Source organism: Ctenopharyngodon idella, chromosome 16 (genome assembly GCF_019924925.1).
Source record: "Ctenopharyngodon idella isolate HZGC_01 chromosome 16, HZGC01, whole genome shotgun sequence".
NCBI classification, from domain to species: domain Eukaryota; kingdom Metazoa; phylum Chordata; class Actinopteri; order Cypriniformes; family Xenocyprididae; genus Ctenopharyngodon; species Ctenopharyngodon idella.
In genome coordinates, this window is record NC_067235.1 from 29,393,835 (window position 1) to 29,421,168 (window position 27,334).

The following is a 27,334-nucleotide window of genomic DNA, read 5'->3' on the forward strand; positions in this document are numbered from 1 at the left end:
AATGAAAATAAAATCATCATTTACTCACCCTGTTTTTTTTTTTTCTAATGCCGTATGCCCGTCATTCTTTTTCAGACCACAAAATAATGACTTTATTTTAGGGTGAACTAGACCCTATCCTTTTAAATACAGATGGATGGAGGATGGATAGATAGATAGATAGATAGATTTCTGTTATTGATTACTCAAAGTTTTATGATGCAACATTAAGACAAGGAGAAAAACAAATATTTTAATTGATGATACATTTACAGTCAAAGCTTTCATTGTTTTAAAAATACAATAATGAACTTTTAAAAAGTATAATAATAATAACATGTCAGTTACATGAAACATACTGAATCAGTCCTCTCCGGCCCTATAGATGGAGCTCCTTACGCATTTGGAGTCTTACAGCTCTCATATCAACACTAAAACAACACTTGAGCAACATTAAAACATTTAAAAGCAGACTGTGTATTCGAATCATTATGTGTTAATGTTTGTAAAACCCTCATTATCTATAACTTTCTGGTGTCCTACCATGATATTTCTTACACTTATGGTCTATATCAGTAAGAGTTAACTGCAATGACAAAATTAATGATACGGATAACAGTGATCAACCAGACGAGGAGGCCAACACCAACACTGACATGGTTAAGGATGCGAGCCATTCTGGAGTTCCTGCTTGCTATTGGTTGGTGTCCAAACATGTTAGCATCTCGAGTCTGTGAAAGTAAATTACAATAATATTACAAATCTTTGTATATTCTTAAATGACATGCATAAAATCAAATCAAAGGGCTTCACAGGTCAAAATATAAATAAACACAATAAGAATACACAAAAAGGAACTCTAACAGTACAACTAGGAATAAAATGAGAAATCAAATATAGTGGCTGTCACAAAATCACAAAACGCAAAATCACAAAATCTTAAAAATCAGTTATTGACTGTGCATTATAGAATTCCCACTAGTTTTTGCTATTTTTCAAATCTGTTTTTAAAGTTACTACACCTAGATTAACTGGATTGGCATAATTAGAGCCCAAGCCCTAAGGGGCAAAGGGCCCTACTATTTTCATAAGGTATTTTTTTTTTAACTTTTTGGACACTTTTGGGGCTCTTAACATGTTCAGAAACTCTTGAAACTTTGCACACACGTGGGAATCGTTGACCATTGGAAGCATGAGTATTACATCAGGTAGGGGTAAGATGTAATAAATAAAAGAAAAGAATGAAAGGCTTCCAGCAGGCCGTCAGACCAAAAGGACCAAAGAAAACACAATCAATTATAAGGTAAATTTATTGTAAATCACAGAAGAAAAACAACAATAAATAAGGTGGTATTTTTCGTCAGATAGACCAAAGGCCCAAAATAACAAACAAAACCAATCTAATAAAATAAAACAGCAATGTAAATAACCTATCACAAAGAAAAGAAAAATAAATGGGTCATTGACGGATAAGGTTTTTAATAGTGTAAAAAAAACATAGTGGAGATATGATTAATTTTGAAGTTTTATTAAGTGTTAACAATGAGATTATGTGGTTTTCATAATCAATTAACACTGCTTTTGTCATTTTTTACAATATGGACAAAGTTTGTCACCAAAAAAGTCATTCAGATAAACCAAAATTTCGGTTTTACCAAATGACACTTTTGGTTATACCAAATGACGATATTTTCAGTGTTACAGTGCTAACAGGCTGATATCTAACTAGCTAACAAAAGGACGATCAAACATTTTATATTTAGTACAAGTTTTTAAAATATTACAACATTTTCCATGTTTTATAGCGGTTGTACAGAATGACCTGATGTTTTGGGACATGAATATGAGCAAGTGAAAACATTAATTTTTCAAATAGTTAAAAGAGAGTTAGTTACTTTGCTTCACAAACATGTGGTCCTTTGTAGGTGTCTGAATGATGTCATATCCTGTCACATGATACTGACTGCATGACTTTGATCCATAATGGTCCCTTTATATTGGTTACTCCAAATGACATCAATGAAATTAATTTTTCCGGACATTCTTTCTCATAACAAAGCAACGACTTCTACACATAATTTTAATACCATTTTGCACTATGTTGATATATGATGTTATAAAATCATGCCAGAATAAAAAATATATACATTTATTACATTTTAAGATATTTTAATCACAAATGAAATAGCTGTATTGGCCTTTGGACGGTTAAACCGAATGACCTTTTGACACTTCAAAATCTTTAAAATACCTTTATATGTAGCAAAATATAATTAAAACATTTTGGATTCAATAAAAGTGATCTAGTTGTACTACCTTACATACTTTGGATGTCATATCTTTGTTTTTTATTATTATTAAGGCCTTTGGACAAAAGAATGACCCGTCACGTCATTGACCCAAATACAATCAACCTTACCTAACTACACTAACAAAAACAATAATATAAATGAGATTTAAACAAAAGGGCAGGCCTCTCTTACATTATTAACACATTCTAAAGGAAACTTACTATCAAAAGAAATATTCAAAACACTAAGAAGACATTTTGGTCTGGCGGCTGGCAGGAAGTCTGGACCAGTGCGACCAGTGTGGCATGAAGGTGAAGCTCATTATCAATCATGCCACCGGCCTCGCTCCGTTCTCACGGCCTTCAGTCTCGTCCTGCTTACCACAGTTAGTTTTACGCACAGTCACCAAACCCGGTACATATTGTTCTTACTGAGCCAGACAACTTTCTAATTTACAGTCATTAGCTCTGACCTAGAGGAAGGATGAAATTTTAATCAGAGGTTCAAACAATGTCACAACATAAATTTTGATTCAAATGGCAAACTTCGAAACAAGATTTGAATTCACCCTTGTTTCATGACAAATGATCATTAAAAACGCATTCTGTAAACAATAAACACTAATTTCTGAATATTTAAGTCATTCTTTGCATATATAATGCTGGAATATGAACCTTGGTAAATATTGTAGTACAACCATGGCCTTGTTTTGACTCTCTATTGTCTGTTTCAGTTCCACTTTGATTCTTTTATACTGACATGAATCGTAATCCTGTGAAGTCTTGTTTAGCCCTTAATATAAAGTGATTTTAATGGAGAAGCTCTATAAACAATATTTATGTCCTATATTATTTTAAAGTAAAGGTTAAATTCTTTATTTATTTATTTTGAAGAGTAGGCCTATCATTTGTAAATATGCTAAGCGAGGTGAGACAAGTGTATGAACCAAAACTTACTGTGATGGAGTAAACAAGAGCAGCCGATCCCAGAGGTAAGCAGCAGCACAGCATGGTAAAGATGGAATAGCACAGGTAATCTGGCTGTGGATTGGCCAGTGGAGTGAAGGACACATTAACTGCAGGCTGCACATTGACCACAGTCTGCCCTGGATATGGCCCTTGGATGCACTGACCAGGTGCTGCCGGAGCTCCATACTGCTGGGCAGATTGACCTGAAGTGCTGGGATAGATCTCAGAGGGAGGGAATCCATGACTGGAGTACTCTGGAGGATCCTCCTGCAGTGGAAGTAAAGCCTGCCCTCCTTCTGTTGGAGACTTTTTGCAATCCATGCTTCTTGCTTCTTTTTTATCCTGCACTCCTGAAGTAATAAGAAAGATCTGTACGTCTGTCTCCTGTGTGTAGCAGCTGAAGACTGATCTGCTGATGCAGGTTCCTTTTTTGGTTGTGTTGTGCTGTACAAGAAGGAGGAGTGACAAGAATTTTGGCACAGATTTACTGTTTACTGTTACTTCTCCAGCTTGACTGCAGCAAGTTGCTGTCTTATTCAGTTTTTTATTATATTAGGTTTTGAACTTAAGTTTAACCGTTTTGAAAAGTGTAAACAAGTGCAAATTGGTAGGTATGTGAGAAAAGAATTCATGTAATTTGTAGACATTTTTCTTTCTTTTTCTCATTGGAAGCTGTAGTGATTAAATGTTTTGTGACAAACCAATGAAAAGTTATCCAACATAAACTGCATTTGTGCTCACTGTATGAAGAATTTTGAAAAAGTGACATTTGAATTCAGAAATTGGTAGTGATAGTAAAAAAAAAATGTTTGTAAAAAATGTTCGTTAGGATATTTGACACACACTTTCACTTTTGTTGTTGAAGTAGGTTTGGGAGTGCCAACAGCCTTTGTGGTGTTTTTGATCATGTGCTTGTCTGACAAAATTCTCAGGTACTGTAGGCGTCAGCTGTCAGAAGAATCGCTTCCTGCACAAATGGTAAAAACTTGGGTTACACATCTTGGCTAAAGGTTATAGCCTAACCCTTTTGCTAAAATGTAATAACATTCCTTCTTTCATTCAGTTAAATTGTATGCGGGTTTCTTCAAAGATCCTCAATCTTGAAAACATATTAAACACATATATGCATAGTACAGTCTATAGTACAGGATTTAGATTAACAGTTTAGCAGGCCAATCAGGGGAGGCAAGAGAGAGAACAAAGTGGATTTTGCACCCTCATGTGAGGATCCCCCATGTGCCATTACTATGGTGGACGAGAGAGCTCAACGCGCTGCAATTGAAGAAAATACATGCAAATAGAAAAAACACATTAAGAAAACATCTTCATAAGTTTGACAACTCATGTGCTGCAAATACTCACAACCCAACCAAATACAGAAACTCACTGCAAATACTCACAAGGCACATACGATCAGGATGTTAAAATAAACAAAAAACTCACCTTTCAGGTCATGAAAACAGTAGACATTGAACAATAATTGTTCCCAGCAAGGTTTGTCACTTGTTGGGGTACCCTTGAAACATTTCCGTTCCATTTCTGTATGGTTGTGTTGTGAGCATTTGCAGCACATGTGTTGTCAAACTGTTTTTCTTAATTTGCTGGTGTTTTTTTCTATTTGCATGTGTTTTCTTCAATTGCAGCATGTTGAGCTGACAGATAGATAGATATCTAAAATGAAAATGTATAATGAAATGAAAGAAATTTATTTAATCAGAAATACATAACAGTAATATTGCGAAATATTATTACCATGTAAAAGAACTGTTTTCTATTTTAATATATTTTAAAATGTAATTTATTCCTGTTGTAAGACTGCTAGGACAAAAACTGAGATCAAGCACCCTGCAATAAAGCAATAAAGCTCATCTGGAGAGAAGATCTCAAAGAAATAGCGTAGGAAAACGCCTTGCCCTCACACATCTACAGGATGCAATAGCTGTAATGATGGGTCAACAGAATGGGGATCCATTTGCAGCTTTTATTAAGAACAGTATACACACAGGTAAGGGCAGAGGCAGAGATGTAAACAGGAACAGGCAATGGTCGAGGCAGGCGGAAGACAGACGGTATCAGGAAGCAGGCAGAGATCAGGGCAGGCAGCAGAGAATCACAAGAGGTAAACAGTCCAAACGGCAACAGTATAACGATCCACAGAAACTGCTTAGAAATGATTACCAGGGCAAATCAAGACTTCGCTCTGTGTGTGTGCGCGCGCGTGTGCGCATGCTGCTTAAATAGTGTGAGTGTGATGTGGTGCAGGTGTGAGTGCAATCAGTCCCAGGAATGAGGGCCTATGGGAAATGTAGTCTGAATGATGGTTACTCAATATTCCGGTGAAGGCTCCCTGACTCAAGTCACTGAAAGTTCTCCAAGAAGTATAATGTATCTGGTGTATCTATTGTTTATTCCTTTCATGTTTGGTATCATTTTAAATGTCTCAGTGCGATTGGTAAAATGGTCTCAATTTCACAGCAGTCACTGGTATTATGAAAAAGATTGAAAACTAAGGATAATTCTGTTCTCCTTTTGGGTGTTGAAAAACCCACTCCTCTCCCCCAAAACAGGTATTGGTGTAATAAATATTTACAACCCTTTTGTTCTAGTCTGTATATAAGGTAAAGTGCAAAGCAGTCATGCGGGATCATCTGTAGCCAGAAGCCCCCGTGCAGAGATGGGTGAATGTCTGAAGACATTCACACATTACTGTGTGTACATGCATTTCTTTGAGTAATTTATGTTATGCATTTATTATTTCTGAATTGGCTTCTAATTGTCTAACTGTAATGTAATTGGCATGATACATTTTTACTTGACAAATAAAATGTTATATTTGATTTACTCTGGATTCTTCTGAAATCATTATGACCAGTAGATTATTGGAGTCCATATTTCCGCAAATCTGCGTCAGACTAGATTCAAACTAAAGGCCCATGAAAGGAGCATGTTAGCACATCATGGGACTTTTTGATTTTTATCTATCAACTGGCTTAGCAAGTTGCAGTATCGTGACTAAGAAAACTGTGTTTTTGTATGAACAAGCATGTGGCAGTTCGGCTCAAATGCATTAGTAAACTCTGCATTGTAATGTTTCCAGACTTTTGACAGGTACTGTATGTTAATTAAATACAACAATGCAATTTATAATTATATATTTTTTTTCTAATTACATGGTGTCTTTCAACAATGTGCATCTTGACGGGAATATTTGCTTTGTACCTCATTTGTTTCCATAGTTACCCTCATTTGTTTCCATGACTACTAATCACCTACACCTGTCCCTCATCATCAGCCCCTTGTTAGCCTTTGTGTATTTAAACCCCAGTATTTCTTGTGTTCCTTGTCTAGTCTTGTTCTTACATGGATGTTATGTTTGGTGCACTCATTCTCATCCTGGATCTCATGTTTGATTAGCTTATGTTTATTTTTGTAAATAAAACTCACTGCGTTTGGATCCAGCTCTCCTTTGTTTTTGAGTTCACCCTGTATTACACATGTAAATGTACAAATTAATTTGCACTAAGAACATATTCCTGTTATTATTTACTGAAAATGTAATTCAATAATTAAGAAAATACAAGACAAAGTACTGTTCTTTCATGATAAATTTTGCTGTCCAGTCAAAGCTTTCAATGTTTCAAACATAATAATAATCATAAATATAACAATTATCAGCATGTTTTAAGTTATGTTCTATGCAGTTGAGTTGACAGAAATACATGAGATACATTTCTAGTTTCAAAATTATTTGTTCTTCAGATATTCCTCTTTAAAAGAAAAAAAAAAAAAAAAAATCAGCTGTATGCAAAGTGACCCATATTTGGTTTTTGATATGTGTGATACTGTGTAAGATTTACCAATTTACTCATGGAGCCACATTAGGATCTCCACATCTCTGGCATTGAACCATCAAGGGCCTTCAAAATGAAGATACCAAAAGGAAAGTTTGTTAAGAGCCAGAATCTAAAAATATTAAGATATCTTTAATACTTATTGAGTTAAAGGCATGCAAACTTGAGGCAAAAAACACAAGAAGTACTTTTTGCCATTTTTGAACTGTCACTGTTAGCATATAATGAAACAAAGATAGCTGAAGTCAACAGATTTTACTAATAGACCTACCGATCTCTGTGTACAAATAAAATAATGATGTTTCAATCTTTCTAAAGTTGTTTTTACACCCCTGTAATTTAGCTCCAAATCTCAGGTGAAAATTGTGTTTTTACCCCCTCTACAAAATAGTGGATTACTCAGTAAATATACATCTGTGACATTTAATATTTTGGCTTTTATCACTATTTAGGAAAAATAGGATTTTTTTCTTATAACTTTTGAATGCCTTATCCTAAAATCATGAGGATGGTCTCCTTAGATTCTTTGAGGCATTCCTTGAGGAATCTGCTACAACTCAGTTTAATGTAGAATGGACTCTTCTGACAACGTTGGTTACGTCAGTAACATCAGCAACGACGTGACATGGATGACGTGACTTTATATCACTCAGTAAATTTAAAAATAATAATTTAAGTATAAGAGATACAATGTTGAGCTACACAAAAATAAAACTAAACTAAAAAAAAAAAAAAATTTAATTGTTTTAAGTTGCATCAATGATTTAACAGACTTTAATTGCAGCATACTCAATCTTTATAAGTTAGTAGTAGGCTATACTGTTCGGGTTTACAGTGTTGGTCTCTGGAGATGTTGGAAATGAAAGTTCTGAGGTTACAATATACGTAGTTTCTACATGCTTTGTGCAAAAACACATGTATGGATCAGCAGTCAGCAAGAGATGTAAAATGCTGAGTGGTATTAAATGTTGAATTGATAGGCTATTAAAGCGACAATATGACTTGCTATCAAAATGTCCACCTAGTTTCTGTAAAGAAGAATCATTCAGATTTTTTCCTTTTTACTTGATTAAAACTAAAAACTAAACTAAAAAAAAAATCTTATTAATATTCCTAATCTATCAATGAAAAATATTATTTACACTGCGCTACACCAAAAATACCTTCGTTCATAATATTTCCTCATTCACACAGCTGCTGAGTTATAAACTCATTGCCTTGGTGATGACATTCTGTTGCGCCAAACTCTCTCACTAACAAAAGATTCTCACCTTTTTTTATGGGAACAGGAACTATAGAAATACCCAGGTAGTATATTGTTCCTCAGTCATTGTCACAGAGACAAGCTCCGTGGTTCCCTCCTCTGGCCATCGGAGGGAGCCGTCTCCCGAATACTGACACGCACACTCGCATACACACTACATTTCCCACAAGCCCGTGCCTTGGACTGATTACAGCCACAGCTGTTACTCATTACCCGGACTATAAAGGACTCCCTTGTACCATAGTTCTTTGTGAAGTCTTGTTTTGCCTTGGTGAACATTTCTGAGTGTTATTACCCTGTCTGATTACCTGTTGCTGATCCTGTTTGTTACCCGTCCATGACTCTCTGCTGCCTGCCTTTGACCTCTGCCTTGTGTTCTGATCTGTGAGTGATATCTGCCTGTCCCGTACCACTGCCTGTTTCCTGACCTTGATTCTGCCTGTCCCTTTTGTACCTGCCTGCCCCTGTTTGACCCTGCCTGTACGACCACGCTCTTATTCAATAAAAGCATGCAAATGGATCCCAGCCTGAGTGACGATTTGTTACAGTCATACAAGCTGTGAATATACAGATAGAGGAACTTTGAATCCATTTTGAGATAGAGTAAATCAACCTTTTGAACTATTTCATCTCACTCTTCACCAGGGGTTAAATCATGCCTGTGGCCGGAAAAAATTCAACCTACTGCTCTGGATGACTTATTCCTGCTGTATTAGCATTGGGTTGTGGGTTATATTCCTAGAATTTTATTATATTATTAATATTGACATTATAGCTAGTTTTTTGCATTTGTGTTAATAGACTATTAATGAATGAATGAACGAATGAGGCGTTTATACAGTATAGCGCTTTACTATGTTGTACACCCAAAGTTCTTTAAAATCATATTAGGAGGACTCTCTGATATGACTGTGGTTATCATGATAATTTTAATAAGAGTTCTAACTCAGTAAGAATATTTAAATTTAACCTTTAAGAATAAGGTTTTAAAATTTTACAGACTTTATTGTTAGTGTTAATGAAAACAAATTATATATATATATATATATATATATAAACTGTATTATATCCGGCCCAGGCGTGTCCACAATATTGAATCTGGCCTCCTTTAAAAATGTTTGGACACCCCTGGCCTAATGGATGGAGCAAATGTCGATTTGGGGAGTTGACTCCGTCGACTCCTAATGTGGAAGTCAGGAATCGGAGATGACTCTAATAAACCCAAAACTAAGATTGATTTCTCATTTTCATTTAGTTTAACTTAAAGGAGCTAAATAACTAGAAGTAAATAATACAAACTATAGGATATAGACATAGTATTTAAAAAAAGAATGATAATAAAATGACAAAAACACCAAAAACATTACAGTAAACTAAATATAAGAAGAAAAATGAATTAGTATCTCAACAGTTTACTCATAACACTGCGATGAATGCCTTGTCGGCCAAATGAATAAATTTTAATAAATTAAACTGTTCTCAGTTCAGAATGGGGCAGAATTGTATCCTGTTTTATAGGTTATATTATAAAATCTTTTGGCCAAAACTACTGTTTGACATTTTTGTACATTAGCTTACATGTTCTGATTATTGTGAACAAATAAATACAAATAACAGCACTGAATAATGGGATAGTTGACCCTAAAATGAAAATAAAATCATCATTTACTCACCCTGTTTTTTTTTCTAATGCCGTATGCCCGTCATTCTTTTTCAGACCACAAAATAATGACTTTATTTTAGGGTGAACTAGACCCTATCCTTTTAAATACAGATGGATGGATGGATAAAAATAAAATAAAATAAAATAAAATAAAATAAAAACAGTAGAAAGTGTAAATGTGGAAAACACATCGTCTTTGATTGATTATCCTTGTACTTTCAGATACTTTTTAAAAGTTTGATAAAATACGACATCAGACTCATAATGGTAAATACATTTCTGTTATTGATTACTCAGTTTTATGATGTAACATTAAGACAAGAAGGAAAACAAACGCTTTAATTGATGATACATTTACAGTCAAATCTTTCAATGTTTTAAGAATACAATAAAAAAACATGTGTTTTAATTATGTAAATAATAATAAGGCACACATGTAAGTTATATGAAACATTCTGAATTATTCCTCACAACACGGAACACAAATTGAGATATTTTTGTTTAAATCCGATGGCTCCGTGAGGCCTGCATAGGGAGCAATGACATTTCCTCTCTCAAGATCCATAAAGGTACTAAAAACATATTTAAATCAGTTCATGTGAGTACAGTGGTTCAATATTAATATTATAAAGCAACGAGAATATTTTTGAAGCTTCCTGAAGCAGTGTTTTGAAATCGGCCATCACTAAATAATTCGTTATTTTGTTTTTTTTTGGTGCACCAAAAATATTCTCGTCGCTTTATAATATTAATATTGAACCACTGTACTCACATGAACTGATTTAAATATGTTTTTAGTACCTTCATGGATCTTGAGAGAAGAAATGTCATTGCTCCCTATAAGCCTCACGGAGCCATCGGATTTAAACAAAAATATCTTAATTTGGGTTCTGAAGATTAACGAAGGTCTTACATGTCTGGAACGGTGAGTAATAAATGACAGAATTTTCATTTTTGGGTGAACTAACCCTTTAAGCCTAGTCCCAGAATAAAATGAATGTTTGAGCTGTATTAACTGAAAGTAACCTGCATTGACATATCTTAATATGTCGATGTCATTGTTTTGTCTCAAGATGCACACCAGTAAGTTTTTTTTTTTTTTTCAAAGGCACATTTCTAAAAGCTGCTTAAATGTCTTAATTTAACTAAGGCCTAATCCTGGCTTGCAGTTTTTTTCAACTGCTTACACACAAAATCCTTACTATTTCTGAATCGTGACGCTCAAACAGCAGAACCACACACCAAATCTGCAAACCGGACACTATTTCTTGACTCAGTTTTCAATTTCATAAACCACTTTTTGTAAAAAACACAACACACAATTCTCTATGTAACACACAAAAATCTAACAGGAAGTATCTTGATTTCTTTTTTCAAACACAACCATTGTTTCTATATAACTACACATGGTTGATGTATTTCTTTTCTTTAATACTGTGTAATATTGTATTCACAACCACAAATACTTAAAGTAAAAAAATATATAGTTTGGTTTCAAGTGCATTTTTTCAACATCTGTCTGCCAATTACTCTCAATCTTGTGCAGAAATATAAATAGGAGCTCATGAAAGAAGAACTTTAGGTTTTGAATAACTGTGTGTATATGATATATCCAAAAATAGAATATTATGGCAAAGGTGTTTGCAACATAAGACAGATGTTTGAAAGCAGTGCTTCATTTTGCAAGAGATGTGAGGCAATTTCCATTTTGTGTGTGCAATTCTTGGATTTGTGTGTAAAGTTTTGAAAAAAAGAACCAAAGTTTTGAAAATGTGTGTAAGCAGTTGAAAAAAAAAAACTGTAATTTAATCTGAGAAACCAGGCCATCAAAAAGTTGAGCAACACTACATTTAAAAGAAGACCACCAAATGCCTGTGTATTCAAAACATAATGTGTTCATGTTTGTAAAAGTTTCTGGTGCCCTACCATGATATTTCTTACACTTATGGTCTATAGTGGTTATTGTAATAGGAAGAGGTAGCATTTGCAACAACGACAACAACAATGACATAGATGACAACGATCAACCAGATGAAGAGGCCAACACCAACATTGACATGGTTAAGGATGCGAGCCATTCTGGAGTTCCTGCTTGCTATTGGTTGGTGTCCAAACATGTTAGCATCTCGAGTCTGTGAAAGTAAATTACAAATCTTTGTAAAGAACTTTTTTTTAAATGACATGTTTAAAATCAAATCAAAGATCAGACCTCACATGTCAGAATATAAATAAACAATGATAATAAACAAAAAGCAACTCTAACAGTGTACAACTAGAAAAAAAAAGAGAAATCAAAAATGACATTATGTATTTGATTTATAGTGGCTGTAACAAAAATCACAAAACATCGCAAAGTTCTTAAACATCAGTTATTTAGTGTGCAAGTCATCCGCCAGCCATGATCCAACAGGAAGTCATCCACCAGCCCAACAGGAATTTGGCTATTAAGGTTTGTTTGAAAAATCTATGCTCTGGAATTTGAAATATTCCTCCTAGGGGATCTTCACCAAACTCAGTCAGAATCCAAGACATTGGACAAGACACTGTAATAGATCTAATGGTACATTTAATGTAATTTTACAGTAAAATACTGTTAAATTTATAGTTTTTGGAAGAGAAAAATATCAAGTCGTTGTATAATTTACAGTGAAAAACCATAAATTGACATTCCCACTTTCCCCGCGTGACACTTCACATTTGATGTATTTTCATTGAAATAACTGTTTCTTCTTAGTTTTTCTAATCCGTTATGTACATTAGGGTTTTATGTTACATATGTTGTTAAATTAATGTTTATTGAATTTTTAAAATTTCATGTGTGTTACCTTGATGGTGTTTAGTGTTTTTATGAATGACACTGCGTGCACCTTCTATATATTAGTTTTGTCCTTCTCAGCTTTTGGAAAAGCTGCTTGTGATGAGCTTTGATTCATCATGTGACTCTCATTACATATTGGTGGTTGTCAGTGTATTACAAAAGTACAAAACAGATATTAGTACTTCAATAGGTTGGTAAATTAACATTATATCAGTTAATGAAATATGTTTTTTTTTTTTTTTTTTTTTACTGTAAATTTAACTGAATTTCTTTTACAGTGTGTGAAATAAACAGTTATGAACTGTAATTAATTAATTAAACCTTTAAATTATACGGTTTTGAACTGTAAAATATACAGTAAACTAAGTGATGTCCTGTAGAACCTAAAACGTTGCCGTATTTTTTAAGATAAATTATTGACCACCCCAGCTGCTGTTTTTTTTACCGTAAATTTTACGGGGATTTTTTTTACAATGTGCGTGTATACATACATACATTATATATATATATATATATATATATATATATATATATATATTTCTACACACATACTTTTTTTGGACCATGAGGGTGAGTAAATGATGACTGAATTTTCATTTTTGGGTGAACTATAACTTTTTTTATTACTATGGAAATATGAAATTATTTTTTAATGAAATTATAATCTAAATAAGAAATTAAAACTGCCAGTAGGTGGTGGTGAATGTCTTAATGATTAAAGGCACAATATGTAGGATTTTTGGATTAAAATATCTATATGTAAATCTTTAAAATATCTATATAAATATCTTATATAGCTCAACGAAGTAAGTAAGTATAAGAAAAAAAAAAGAACACATGCAATTTACATCTATAATGTGATACATTTCAGAGTGAAACTGGATATTCAGTGAAAGATGATGGGCTCAAGCCCTTGCGCCACCCCGGTAGCTTTAGGACCACTGTGCACGGCGGGCAATGTACATTTAAAGTGTGCAAATATAAAAGAACTATATCAAAATAATTTGAATATGTCACATTTACTACAGCCATTAAGATTAAAATAAGATGAAAAGAAATACCAGTTTATGTTAAGAATAAGGTGAATAGGCCTAAAGTATTAAAGTAAACAAGCAAGAGCAGTAGTGTGATAGAGGGCATTTTTGTATTTAAACTTCTGTAATGCATAATGTATTATTTTGTTGTGTTTTTTACTCGAGAGAGAAAGTTCCTATTATAAACTGACAGCAATTCACAAAGTGGGTTTTGTTTCAATACCCGCCACACCCTTTCTGGAATATTAAGATGCACAAATAGCCTGTATGCTACAAACCTCTCATAATTCACATGCTGTAAATCATCTGAGCATTTATCATAAGGAGAGGTTTTCTGAGTAATTTTGAGTGAGCACACAGCTTCAGATATATGTAACCCAAACGTGAAAGACTTTTTAAATGTTGAAATGTGGTTGAAATAATATCCGTTGTTGTTCCAACGTTAAAACAGCATGCTATAAATAGATGTAAAATGGTTAACAAAATACTAAAAAAATACAAAGATGAAATTTTAAACAGAGGTTCAAACAACATCACATCAATGTTGATTCGAATGGCAAACTCAAAATGAGATTTGAATTTAACCTCGATCCATTATGTTAAATGGTCATTAAAAATGCAGGCTATAAACAATAAAGACTTTCTGAAGATTTAAGAAATTCCTTACATATTTAAACACTCAAATATGAACACTGGTAAAAATTCTTGTATAACCATGGCCTCATTACTTTGACTGTCTCTATTGACTGTTTCAGTTCCACTTTGATTCCTTTATATTTAGTTTGAAGAGTAGGCCTATCATTTGTAAATATGCTAAGCGAGGTGAGACAGGTGTATGAACCAAAACTTACTGTGATGGAGTAAACAAGAGCAGCCGATCCCAGAGGTAAGCAGCAGCACAGCATGGTAAAGATGGAATAGCACAGGTAATCTGGCTGTGGATTGGCCAGTGGAGTGAAGGACACATTAACTGCAGGCTGCACATTGACCACAGTCTGCCCTGGATATGGCCCTTGGATGCACTGACCAGGTGCTGCCGGAGCTCCATACTGCTGGGCAGATTGACCTGAAGTGCTGGGATAGATCTCAGAGGGAGGGAATCCATGACTGGAGTACTCTGGAGGATCCTCCTGCAGTGGAAGTAAAGCCTGCCCTCCTTCTGTTGGAGACTTTTTGCAATCCATGCTTCTTGCTTCTTTTTTATCCTGCACTCCTGAAGTAATAAGAAAGATCTGTACGTCTGTCTCCTGTGTGTAGCAGCTGAAGACTGATCTGCTGATGCAGGTTCCTTTTTTGGTTGTGTTGTGCTGTACAAGAAGGAGGAGTGACAAGAATTTTGGCACAGATTTACTGTTTACTGTTACTTCTCCAGCTTGACTGCAGCAAGTTGCTGTCTTATTCAGTTTTTTATTATATTAGGTTTTGAACTTAAGTTTAACCGTTTTGAAAAGTGTAAACAAGTGCAAATTGGTAGGTATGTGAGAAAAGAATTCATGTAATTTGTAGACATTTTTCTTTCTTTTTCTCATTGGAAGCTGTAGTGATTAAATGTTTTGTGACAAACCAATGAAAAGTTATCCAACATAAACTGCATTTGTGCTCACTGTATGAAGAATTTTGAAAAAGTGACATTTGAATTCAGAAATTGGTAGTGATAGTAAAAAAAAAATGTTTGTAAAAAATGTTCGTTAGGATATTTGACACACACTTTCACTTTTGTTGTTGAAGTAGGTTTGGGAGTGCCAACAGCCTTTGTGGTGTTTTTGATCATGTGCTTGTCTGACAAAATTCTCAGGTACTGTAGGCGTCAGCTGTCAGAAGAATCGCTTCCTGCACAAATGGTAAAAACTTGGGTTACACATCTTGGCTAAAGGTTATAGCCTAACCCTTTTGCTAAAATGTAATAACATTCCTTCTTTCATTCAGTTAAATTGTATGCGGGTTTCTTCAAAGATCCTCAATCTTGAAAACATATTAAACACATATATGCATAGTACAGTCTATAGTACAGGATTTAGATTAACAGTTTAGCAGGCCAATCAGGGGAGGCAAGAGAGAGAACAAAGTGGATTTTGCACCCTCATGTGAGGATCCCCCATGTGCCATTACTATGGTGGACGAGAGAGCTCAACGCGCTGCAATTGAAGAAAATACATGCAAATAGAAAAAACACATTAAGAAAACATCTTCATAAGTTTGACAACTCATGTGCTGCAAATACTCACAACCCAACCAAATACAGAAACTCACTGCAAATACTCACAAGGCACATACGATCAGGATGTTAAAATAAACAAAAAACTCACCTTTCAGGTCATGAAAACAGTAGACATTGAACAATAATTGTTCCCAGCAAGGTTTGTCACTTGTTGGGGTACCCTTGAAACATTTCCGTTCCATTTCTGTATGGTTGTGTTGTGAGCATTTGCAGCACATGTGTTGTCAAACTGTTTTTCTTAATTTGCTGGTGTTTTTTTCTATTTGCATGTGTTTTCTTCAATTGCAGCATGTTGAGCTGACAGATAGATAGATATCTAAAATGAAAATGTATAATGAAATGAAAGAAATTTATTTAATCAGAAATACATAACAGTAATATTGCGAAATATTATTACCATGTAAAAGAACTGTTTTCTATTTTAATATATTTTAAAATGTAATTTATTCCTGTTGTAAGACTGCTAGGACAAAAACTGAGATCAAGCACCCTGCAATAAAGCAATAAAGCTCATCTGGAGAGAAGATCTCAAAGAAATAGCGTAGGAAAACGCCTTGCCCTCACACATCTACAGGATGCAATAGCTGTAATGATGGGTCAACAGAATGGGGATCCATTTGCAGCTTTTATTAAGAACAGTATACACACAGGTAAGGGCAGAGGCAGAGATGTAAACAGGAACAGGCAATGGTCGAGGCAGGCGGAAGACAGACGGTATCAGGAAGCAGGCAGAGATCAGGGCAGGCAGCAGAGAATCACAAGAGGTAAACAGTCCAAACGGCAACAGTATAACGATCCACAGAAACTGCTTAGAAATGATTACCAGGGCAAATCAAGACTTCGCTCTGTGTGTGTGCGCGCGCGTGTGCGCATGCTGCTTAAATAGTGTGAGTGTGATGTGGTGCAGGTGTGAGTGCAATCAGTCCCAGGAATGAGGGCCTATGGGAAATGTAGTCTGAATGATGGTTACTCAATATTCCGGTGAAGGCTCCCTGACTCAAGTCACTGAAAGTTCTCCAAGAAGTATAATGTATCTGGTGTATCTATTGTTTATTCCTTTCATGTTTGGTATCATTTTAAATGTCTCAGTGCGATTGGTAAAATGGTCTCAATTTCACAGCAGTCACTGGTATTATGAAAAAGATTGAAAACTAAGGATAATTCTGTTCTCCTTTTGGGTGTTGAAAAACCCACTCCTCTCCCCCAAAACAGGTATTGGTGTAATAAATATTTACAACCCTTTTGTTCTAGTCTGTATATAAGGTAAAGTGCAAAGCAGTCATGCGGGATCATCTGTAGCCAGAAGCCCCCGTGCAGAGATGGGTGAATGTCTGAAGACATTCACACATTACTGTGTGTACATGCATTTCTTTGAGTAATTTATGTTATGCATTTATTATTTCTGAATTGGCTTCTAATTGTCTAACTGTAATGTAATTGGCATGATACATTTTTACTTGACAAATAAAATGTTATATTTGATTTACTCTGGATTCTTCTGAAATCATTATGACCAGTAGATTATTGGAGTCCATATTTCCGCAAATCTGCGTCAGACTAGATTCAAACTAAAGGCCCATGAAAGGAGCATGTTAGCACATCATGGGACTTTTTGATTTTTATCTATCAACTGGCTTAGCAAGTTGCAGTATCGTGACTAAGAAAACTGTGTTTTTGTATGAACAAGCATGTGGCAGTTCGGCTCAAATGCATTAGTAAACTCTGCATTGTAATGTTTCCAGACTTTTGACAGGTACTGTATGTTAATTAAATACAACAATGCAATTTATAATTATATATTTTTTTTCTAATTACATGGTGTCTTTCAACAATGTGCATCTTGACGGGAATATTTGCTTTGTACCTCATTTGTTTCCATAGTTACCCTCATTTGTTTCCATGACTACTAATCACCTACACCTGTCCCTCATCATCAGCCCCTTGTTAGCCTTTGTGTATTTAAACCCCAGTATTTCTTGTGTTCCTTGTCTAGTCTTGTTCTTACATGGATGTTATGTTTGGTGCACTCATTCTCTTCCTGGATCTCATGTTTGATTAGCTTATGTTTATTTTTGTAAATAAAACTCACTGCGTTTGGATCCAGCTCTCCTTTGTTTTTGAGTTCACCCTGTATTACACATGTAAATGTACAAATTAATTTGCACTAAGAACATATTCCTGTTATTATTTACTGAAAATGTAATTCAATAATTAAGAAAATACAAGACAAAGTACTGTTCTTTCATGATAAATTTTGCTGTCCAGTCAAAGCTTTCAATGTTTCAAACATAATAATAATCATAAATATAACAATTATCAGCATGTTTTAAGTTATGTTCTATGCAGTTGAGTTGACAGAAATACATGAGATACATTTCTAGTTTCAAAATTATTTGTTCTTCAGATATTCCTCTTTAAAAGAAAAAAAAAAAAAAAAAATCAGCTGTATGCAAAGTGACCCATATTTGGTTTTTGATATGTGTGATACTGTGTAAGATTTACCAATTTACTCATGGAGCCACATTAGGATCTCCACATCTCTGGCATTGAACCATCAAGGGCCTTCAAAATGAAGATACCAAAAGGAAAGTTTGTTAAGAGCCAGAATCTAAAAATATTAAGATATCTTTAATACTTATTGAGTTAAAGGCATGCAAACTTGAGGCAAAAAACACAAGAAGTACTTTTTGCCATTTTTGAACTGTCACTGTTAGCATATAATGAAACAAAGATAGCTGAAGTCAACAGATTTTACTAATAGACCTACCGATCTCTGTGTACAAATAAAATAATGATGTTTCAATCTTTCTAAAGTTGTTTTTACACCCCTGTAATTTAGCTCCAAATCTCAGGTGAAAATTGTGTTTTTACCCCCTCTACAAAATAGTGGATTACTCAGTAAATATACATCTGTGACATTTAATATTTTGGCTTTTATCACTATTTAGGAAAAATAGGATTTTTTTCTTATAACTTTTGAATGCCTTATCCTAAAATCATGAGGATGGTCTCCTTAGATTCTTTGAGGCATTCCTTGAGGAATCTGCTACAACTCAGTTTAATGTAGAATGGACTCTTCTGACAACGTTGGTTACGTCAGTAACATCAGCAACGACGTGACATGGATGACGTGACTTTATATCACTCAGTAAATTTAAAAATAATAATTTAAGTATAAGAGATACAATGTTGAGCTACACAAAAATAAAACTAAACTAAAAAAAAAAAAAAATTTAATTGTTTTAAGTTGCATCAATGATTTAACAGACTTTAATTGCAGCATACTCAATCTTTATAAGTTAGTAGTAGGCTATACTGTTCGGGTTTACAGTGTTGGTCTCTGGAGATGTTGGAAATGAAAGTTCTGAGGTTACAATATACGTAGTTTCTACATGCTTTGTGCAAAAACACATGTATGGATCAGCAGTCAGCAAGAGATGTAAAATGCTGAGTGGTATTAAATGTTGAATTGATAGGCTATTAAAGCGACAATATGACTTGCTATCAAAATGTCCACCTAGTTTCTGTAAAGAAGAATCATTCAGATTTTTTCCTTTTTACTTGATTAAAACTAAAAACTAAACTAAAAAAAAAATCTTATTAATATTCCTAATCTATCAATGAAAAATATTATTTACACTGCGCTACACCAAAAATACCTTCGTTCATAATATTTCCTCATTCACACAGCTGCTGAGTTATAAACTCATTGCCTTGGTGATGACATTCTGTTGCGCCAAACTCTCTCACTAACAAAAGATTCTCACCTTTTTTTATGGGAACAGGAACTATAGAAATACCCAGGTAGTATATTGTTCCTCAGTCATTGTCACAGAGACAAGCTCCGTGGTTCCCTCCTCTGGCCATCGGAGGGAGCCGTCTCCCGAATACTGACACGCACACTCGCATACACACTACATTTCCCACAAGCCCGTGCCTTGGACTGATTACAGCCACAGCTGTTACTCATTACCCGGACTATAAAGGACTCCCTTGTACCATAGTTCTTTGTGAAGTCTTGTTTTGCCTTGGTGAACATTTCTGAGTGTTATTACCCTGTCTGATTACCTGTTGCTGATCCTGTTTGTTACCCGTCCATGACTCTCTGCTGCCTGCCTTTGACCTCTGCCTTGTGTTCTGATCTGTGAGTGATATCTGCCTGTCCCGTACCACTGCCTGTTTCCTGACCTTGATTCTGCCTGTCCCTTTTGTACCTGCCTGCCCCTGTTTGACCCTGCCTGTACGACCACGCTCTTATTCAATAAAAGCATGCAAATGGATCCCAGCCTGAGTGACGATTTGTTACAGTCATACAAGCTGTGAATATACAGATAGAGGAACTTTGAATCCATTTTGAGATAGAGTAAATCAACCTTTTGAACTATTTCATCTCACTCTTCACCAGGGGTTAAATCATGCCTGTGGCCGGAAAAAATTCAACCTACTGCTCTGGATGACTTATTCCTGCTGTATTAGCATTGGGTTGTGGGTTATATTCCTAGAATTTTATTATATTATTAATATTGACATTATAGCTAGTTTTTTGCATTTGTGTTAATAGACTATTAATGAATGAATGAACGAATGAGGCGTTTATACAGTATAGCGCTTTACTATGTTGTACACCCAAAGTTCTTTAAAATCATATTAGGAGGACTCTCTGATATGACTGTGGTTATCATGATAATTTTAATAAGAGTTCTAACTCAGTAAGAATATTTAAATTTAACCTTTAAGAATAAGGTTTTAAAATTTTACAGACTTTATTGTTAGTGTTAATGAAAACAAATTATATATATATATATATATATATATATATATATATATATATAAACTGTATTATATCCGGCCCAGGCGTGTCCACAATATTGAATCTGGCCTCCTTTAAAAATGTTTGGACACCCCTGGCCTAATGGATGGAGCAAATGTCGATTTGGGGAGTTGACTCCGTCGACTCCTAATGTGGAAGTCAGGAATCGGAGATGACTCTAATAAACCCAAAACTAAGATTGATTTCTCATTTTCATTTAGTTTAACTTAAAGGAGCTAAATAACTAGAAGTAAATAATACAAACTATAGGATATAGACATAGTATTTAAAAAAAGAATGATAATAAAATGACAAAAACACCAAAAACATTACAGTAAACTAAATATAAGAAGAAAAATGAATTAGTATCTCAACAGTTTACTCATAACACTGCGATGAATGCCTTGTCGGCCAAATGAATAAATTTTAATAAATTAAACTGTTCTCAGTTCAGAATGGGGCAGAATTGTATCCTGTTTTATAGGTTATATTATAAAATCTTTTGGCCAAAACTACTGTTTGACATTTTTGTACATTAGCTTACATGTTCTGATTATTGTGAACAAATAAATACAAATAACAGCACTGAATAATGGGATAGTTGACCCTAAAATGAAAATAAAATCATCATTTACTCACCCTGTTTTTTTTTCTAATGCCGTATGCCCGTCATTCTTTTTCAGACCACAAAATAATGACTTTATTTTAGGGTGAACTAGACCCTATCCTTTTAAATACAGATGGATGGATGGATAAAATAAATAAAATAAAATAAAATAAATAAAAACAGTAGAAAGTGTAAATGTGGAAAACACATCGTCTTTGATTGATTATCCTTGTACTTTCAGATACTTTTTAAAAGTTTGATAAAATACGACATCAGACTCATAATGGTAAATACATTTCTGTTATTGATTACTCAGTTTTATGATGTAACATTAAGACAAGAAGGAAAACAAACGCTTTAATTGATGATACATTTACAGTCAAATCTTTCAATGTTTTAAGAATACAATAAAAAAACATGTGTTTTAATTATGTAAATAATAATAAGGCACACATGTAAGTTATATGAAACATTCTGAATTATTCCTCACAACACGGAACACAAATTGAGATATTTTTGTTTAAATCCGATGGCTCCGTGAGGCCTGCATAGGGAGCAATGACATTTCCTCTCTCAAGATCCATAAAGGTACTAAAAACATATTTAAATCAGTTCATGTGAGTACAGTGGTTCAATATTAATATTATAAAGCAACGAGAATATTTTTGAAGCTTCCTGAAGCAGTGTTTTGAAATCGGCCATCACTAAATAATTCGTTATTTTGTTTTTTTTTGGTGCACCAAAAATATTCTCGTCGCTTTATAATATTAATATTGAACCACTGTACTCACATGAACTGATTTAAATATGTTTTTAGTACCTTCATGGATCTTGAGAGAAGAAATGTCATTGCTCCCTATAAGCCTCACGGAGCCATCGGATTTAAACAAAAATATCTTAATTTGGGTTCTGAAGATTAACGAAGGTCTTACATGTCTGGAACGGTGAGTAATAAATGACAGAATTTTCATTTTTGGGTGAACTAACCCTTTAAGCCTAGTCCCAGAATAAAATGAATGTTTGAGCTGTATTAACTGAAAGTAACCTGCATTGACATATCTTAATATGTCGATGTCATTGTTTTGTCTCAAGATGCACACCAGTAAGTTTTTTTTTTTTTTTCAAAGGCACATTTCTAAAAGCTGCTTAAATGTCTTAATTTAACTAAGGCCTAATCCTGGCTTGCAGTTTTTTTCAACTGCTTACACACAAAATCCTTACTATTTCTGAATCGTGACGCTCAAACAGCAGAACCACACACCAAATCTGCAAACCGGACACTATTTCTTGACTCAGTTTTCAATTTCATAAACCACTTTTTGTAAAAAACACAACACACAATTCTCTATGTAACACACAAAAATCTAACAGGAAGTATCTTGATTTCTTTTTTCAAACACAACCATTGTTTCTATATAACTACACATGGTTGATGTATTTCTTTTCTTTAATACTGTGTAATATTGTATTCACAACCACAAATACTTAAAGTAAAAAAATATATAGTTTGGTTTCAAGTGCATTTTTTCAACATCTGTCTGCCAATTACTCTCAATCTTGTGCAGAAATATAAATAGGAGCTCATGAAAGAAGAACTTTAGGTTTTGAATAACTGTGTGTATATGATATATCCAAAAATAGAATATTATGGCAAAGGTGTTTGCAACATAAGACAGATGTTTGAAAGCAGTGCTTCATTTTGCAAGAGATGTGAGGCAATTTCCATTTTGTGTGTGCAATTCTTGGATTTGTGTGTAAAGTTTTGAAAAAAAGAACCAAAGTTTTGAAAATGTGTGTAAGCAGTTGAAAAAAAAAAACTGTAATTTAATCTGAGAAACCAGGCCATCAAAAAGTTGAGCAACACTACATTTAAAAGAAGACCACCAAATGCCTGTGTATTCAAAACATAATGTGTTCATGTTTTTAAAAGTTTCTGGTGCCCTACCATGATATTTCTTACACTTATGGTCTATAGCGGTTATTGTAATAGGAAGAGGTAGCATTTGCAACAACGACAACAACAATGACATAGATGACAACGATCAACCAGATGAAGAGGCCAACACCAACATTGACATGGTTAAGGATGCGAGCCATTCTGGAGTTCCTGCTTGCTATTGGTTGGTGTCCAAACATGTTAGCATCTCGAGTCTGTGAAAGTAAATTACAAATCTTTGTAAAGAACTTTTTTTTAAATGACATGTTTAAAATCAAATCAAAGATCAGACCTCACATGTCAGAATATAAATAAACAATGATAATAAACAAAAAGCAACTCTAACAGTGTACAACTAGAAAAAAAAAGAGAAATCAAAAATGACATTATGTATTTGATTTATAGTGGCTGTAACAAAAATCACAAAACATCGCAAAGTTCTTAAACATCAGTTATTTAGTGTGCAAGTCATCCGCCAGCCATGATCCAACAGGAAGTCATCCACCAGCCCAACAGGAATTTGGCTATTAAGGTTTGTTTGAAAAATCTATGCTCTGGAATTTGAAATATTCCTCCTAGGGGATCTTCACCAAACTCAGTCAGAATCCAAGACATTGGACAAGACACTGTAATAGATCTAATGGTACATTTAATGTAATTTTACAGTAAAATACTGTTAAATTTATAGTTTTTGGAAGAGAAAAATATCAAGTCGTTGTATAATTTACAGTGAAAAACCATAAATTGACATTCCCACTTTCCCCGCGTGACACTTCACATTTGATGTATTTTCATTGAAATAACTGTTTCTTCTTAGTTTTTCTAATCCGTTATGTACATTAGGGTTTTATGTTACATATGTTGTTAAATTAATGTTTATTGAATTTTTAAAATTTCATGTGTGTTACCTTGATGGTGTTTAGTGTTTTTATGAATGACACTGCGTGCACCTTCTATATATTAGTTTTGTCCTTCTCAGCTTTTGGAAAAGCTGCTTGTGATGAGCTTTGATTCATCATGTGACTCTCATTACATATTGGTGGTTGTCAGTGTATTACAAAAGTACAAAACAGATATTAGTACTTCAATAGGTTGGTAAATTAACATTATATCAGTTAATGAAATATGTTTTTTTTTTTTTTTTTTTTTACTGTAAATTTAACTGAATTTCTTTTACAGTGTGTGAAATAAACAGTTATGAACTGTAATTAATTAATTAAACCTTTAAATTATACGGTTTTGAACTGTAAAATATACAGTAAACTAAGTGATGTCCTGTAGAACCTAAAACGTTGCCGTATTTTTTAAGATAAATTATTGACCACCCCAGCTGCTGTTTTTTTTACCGTAAATTTTACGGGGATTTTTTTTACAATGTGCGTGTATACATACATACATTATATATATATATATATATATATATATATATATATATATATATTTCTACACACATACTTTTTTTGGACCATGAGGGTGAGTAAATGATGACTGAATTTTCATTTTTGGGTGAACTATAACTTTTTTTATTACTATGGAAATATGAAATTATTTTTTAATGAAATTATAATCTAAATAAGAAATTAAAACTGCCAGTAGGTGGTGGTGAATGTCTTAATGATTAAAGGCACAATATGTAGGATTTTTGGATTAAAATATCTATATGTAAATCTTTAAAATATCTATATAAATATCTTATATAGCTCAACGAAGTAAGTAAGTATAAGAAAAAAAAAAGAACACATGCAATTTACATCTATAATGTGATACATTTCAGAGTGAAACTGGATATTCAGTGAAAGATGATGGGCTCAAGCCCTTGCGCCACCCCGGTAGCTTTAGGACCACTGTGCACGGCGGGCAATGTACATTTAAAGTGTGCAAATATAAAAGAACTATATCAAAATAATTTGAATATGTCACATTTACTACAGCCATTAAGATTAAAATAAGATGAAAAGAAATACCAGTTTATGTTAAGAATAAGGTGAATAGGCCTAAAGTATTAAAGTAAACAAGCAAGAGCAGTAGTGTGATAGAGGGCATTTTTGTATTTAAACTTCTGTAATGCATAATGTATTATTTTGTTGTGTTTTTTACTCGAGAGAGAAAGTTCCTATTATAAACTGACAGCAATTCACAAAGTGGGTTTTGTTTCAATACCCGCCACACCCTTTCTGGAATATTAAGATGCACAAATAGCCTGTATGCTACAAACCTCTCATAATTCACATGCTGTAAATCATCTGAGCATTTATCATAAGGAGAGGTTTTCTGAGTAATTTTGAGTGAGCACACAGCTTCAGATATATGTAACCCAAACGTGAAAGACTTTTTAAATGTTGAAATGTGGTTGAAATAATATCCGTTGTTGTTCCAACGTTAAAACAGCATGCTATAAATAGATGTAAAATGGTTAACAAAATACTAAAAAAATACAAAGATGAAATTTTAAACAGAGGTTCAAACAACATCACATCAATGTTGATTCGAATGGCAAACTCAAAATGAGATTTGAATTTAACCTCGATCCATTATGTTAAATGGTCATTAAAAATGCAGGCTATAAACAATAAAGACTTTCTGAAGATTTAAGAAATTCCTTACATATTTAAACACTCAAATATGAACACTGGTAAAAATTCTTGTATAACCATGGCCTCATTACTTTGACTGTCTCTATTGACTGTTTCAGTTCCACTTTGATTCCTTTATATTTAGTTTGAAGAGTAGGCCTATCATTTGTAAATATGCTAAGCGAGGTGAGACAGGTGTATGAACCAAAACTTACTGTGATGGAGTAAACAAGAGCAGCCGATCCCAGAGGTAAGCAGCAGCACAGCATGGTAAAGATGGAATAGCACAGGTGATCTGGCTGTGGATTGGCCAGTGGAGTGAAGGACACATTAACTGGAGGCTGCACAGTGACCACAGTCTGCCCTGGATATGGCACTTGGATGCACTGACCAGGTGCTGCTGGAGCTCCATACTGCTGGGCAGGTTGACCTGAATTGCTGGGATAGATCTCAGATGGAGGGAATCCATGACTGGAGTACTGTGGAGGGACCTGCTGAAGTGGAAGTAAAGCCTGCCCTCCTTCTGTTGGAGACTTTTTGGGATCCATGTTTCTTGTGGGGTTTTTTTTCCTGCACTCCTGAAGTAATAAGAAAGATCTGTACGTCTGTCTCCTGTGTGTAGCAGCTGAAGACTGATCTGTTGCGTGTTTCAAGGTCTTCTTTTGGTGACTGGTAGTTTGCTTGGGTTGTACTGTAGTGGGAGGAGTGCTGATTTACTGTTTACTGTTACTTCTCTGGCGTGACTAACAAGTTTAAAAGTTTTGAAAAGTGTAAACAAGTGCAAATTGGCCTGTTGGTATGTGAGAAAAGAATTCATGTAATTTGTAGACATTGAAGAATTTTGAAAAAGTGACCTATATTCAGAAATGAATATATACAAAAAATGAATACAATAAAAAAAAGAAAGAAAAAAAAGAAGAAGAAGAGTATTTTCCTCATTCCTCCTGTCAGCATTCAATATCTGTACCAACAATGTTATGTTGAGAAGAAAATTGAAAATGAAAACACTTTTGTTAAAATGTAATAACATTCGTTCATGTATTCGTTCAGTTAAATTGTATAGGGGTTTCTTCTAAGATCTTCAATCTTGAAAACACATTAAACACACACATATATATATATATATATATATATATATGTGGGCAGTACAATCAGAGAGGATTCAGATTAACAGCATAACAGGCCAATCAGGGGAGGCAAGAGAGAGAGAACAAAGTGGAGCTTGCCCCATCATTTGAGAAACCCCCCACGTGCAATTACTATGGTGGCCGAGAGAGCTCAACATGCTGCAAATGAAGAAAATTTTCTTTCATGCAAATAAA

At 34.1% G+C, this 27,334-nt stretch overlaps 2 long non-coding RNA genes across 5 annotated transcripts; both read right to left on the reverse strand.

Moving 5' to 3' along the window:
* Positions 1-218: 218 nt before the first annotated feature.
* Positions 219-27,227, reverse strand: LOC127497024 (uncharacterized). 3 transcript variants are annotated; one of them, XR_007925427.1, is made up of 2 exons: positions 26,228-27,227; positions 219-710 (listed from the first exon to the last, which is right to left on the reverse strand). It is a non-coding gene; the product is annotated as an uncharacterized LOC127497024 (long non-coding RNA). The 3 variants fall into 3 exon arrangements; XR_007925426.1 differs by lacking the exon at positions 219-710 and adding an exon at positions 10,282-12,148; XR_007925425.1 differs by lacking the exon at positions 219-710 and adding an exon at positions 21,785-23,654.
* LOC127497025 (uncharacterized) lies at positions 14,941-17,621 on the reverse strand. Of its 2 annotated transcripts, none has more exons than XR_007925429.1 (3): positions 16,735-17,621; positions 15,577-15,698; positions 14,941-15,175 (listed from the first exon to the last, which is right to left on the reverse strand). It is a non-coding gene; the product is annotated as an uncharacterized LOC127497025 (long non-coding RNA). The 2 variants fall into 2 exon arrangements; XR_007925428.1 differs by lacking the exon at positions 16,735-17,621 and adding an exon at positions 16,175-16,283.
* Positions 27,228-27,334: the final 107 nt, after the last annotated feature.